The sequence below is a fragment of the Hevea brasiliensis genome, unplaced genomic scaffold (genome assembly GCF_030052815.1).
Source record: "Hevea brasiliensis isolate MT/VB/25A 57/8 unplaced genomic scaffold, ASM3005281v1 Scaf287, whole genome shotgun sequence".
Lineage (NCBI taxonomy): Eukaryota > Viridiplantae > Streptophyta > Magnoliopsida > Malpighiales > Euphorbiaceae > Hevea > Hevea brasiliensis.
Window position 1 is genome coordinate 84,713 of NW_026614792.1, and position 1,882 is coordinate 86,594.

At 33.2% G+C, this 1,882-nt stretch overlaps 1 non-coding gene across 1 annotated transcript; it reads right to left on the minus strand.

The window, feature by feature from the left end:
* Positions 1-1,356: 1,356 nt before the first annotated feature.
* On the minus strand, positions 1,357-1,463 carry LOC131176946 (small nucleolar RNA R71). The gene has a single exon (XR_009146742.1). It is a non-coding gene; the product is annotated as a small nucleolar RNA R71 (small nucleolar RNA).
* Positions 1,464-1,882: the final 419 nt, after the last annotated feature.

Sequence of the window (1,882 nt, forward strand, 5' to 3'; positions counted from 1 at the left end):
GGCAAGTTATGCACAGTTTGGTCAATGCATATTTCAGCTTGAAAACTTGTTTTTGACATCTTTGGCTGTAGAAGACACTCCTCAATGGCAAAATTCTCTTCAGTCCTTCAAAAACACCATTTTTCTACAAAACAAAATAAAAATTACAAATTAATCCAAAATCGACAATTATGAAAAACTAACTAATTAACTAATGAAATTAGCTAAAAATGACTAATAATCAAATAAAAATGGTTATGAAATTAGACCTAAATGACTATGCAAAATGTGTGCATCAAGCTTGAATATGAACCCCCGAACTCTGGAATCGCCATTTTTATCATTATTAATTTCTAATTGAATTTAATTGCTTGCCATTTTAAATCTTGCCATATTTCAATTTTCTTATTTTAATTTGATGCAAATTTAGTTAAATCATTACATTGTTGAATAGATTATTAATTTTGCACATATAGACTTCATACTTCAATATCTATCAATTTGTTGTTTTAATTTCAAAAATAGTTCAAATTAGTCAAATTTTTATATCAAAAATTCAATCATTAACACAACTCCTCATGGGAGTGATATCTTTTCTATATTACTTGTACGACCCCTGCACTTGCGATTGGGCCACATCAAGTTTTTGGCGCCGTTGCCGGGGAGTTGTTTATTTAAGATTGAATTCTTGATTATTTTAGTTGTTTATAGTTTTATCTTTGTTATCTTTTCATTTTGTGTTTGTTTGTTTTTTTTTTTTTTAGGTACTCTTAATCTTTTATGAGAAGAGCTAGAAGCACAAGTGATACATCCTTATTGTTTAATCTTGAAATTGAGAAATTTTGTAGAGCCAACAAGAAAGAAACCCGAAAAAGGAAAGAAGCCTTGAGAGAAACTGAAATTGAAGCAGATATGGCTGATGAAAGAATTAGAATTTGTGGTAATGCTGGAAATGATTGAAACAATGAAAATGTAGCCCAAGGTGAAGAGGTTGTAAATGCTAATGTGCCTAGGGGAAGTATGATGGATCATGCTTTTCCTCATTTTGATGACTTGAGAGAGAGTATAGCAAGACCAAGAATTGATGCAAACAGCTACAAGATGGATTTTGGGGTTCTTCAAATTATTCAAAATTCACAATTTGGGTGACATCCTTCAGAAAATCCACACACATATCTAAAGAAGTTTGCAATGATTTGTGATATACAAAAACAACCTGGAGTATCTGATGACGCAGCAAGATTGAAGCTATTCCCATTCTCTTTGAAGGATAAAGCATTAGATTGGCTTGATTCTTTACCTCACAACTCTATTACAAATTGGGAGCAACTCACTGATGCATTTCTTGCACAATATTTTCCACCTGAAAAAACTCAAGAATTGAGGAATCAAATGACAGCTTCCAGACCAAGAGAAGATGAAACTCTCTATGAATCATGGATGAGATGGAAGGAATTAGAGAGACAATACCCACATCATGCCATTCCAAAATGGATGATAAATCAGAATTTTTACACCAATGTTACTCCTGCAATTAGAGGGATTATTGATGCTCAAATAGGAGGAGAATTTATTATGAAGCATGAAGATGAAGCTTATGAGCTATTGGAGAAAATTGCAAAGAATACTCACCTTTGGAGTAGTCCAAGAGGACCAGCTCCAATTCAAAAGAGGCAAGCTGCTGGAATGTATGACCTTGATCCATTCAACATGATTAATGCAAAGTTTGATGCACTTACAAATGTTTTGGCTAAGAAGATAGAAGATTTAAGTATGTTGGTTAGTTCATCATCATCATCTGGAAGTTCACAACAAATTGCTTATGCAGAAGGAACTACCAGCTGTGGAGTAGACTATGGAGAGCAAGCTGCATTTGTTGGTAATTATGGAAACAAACAAATGG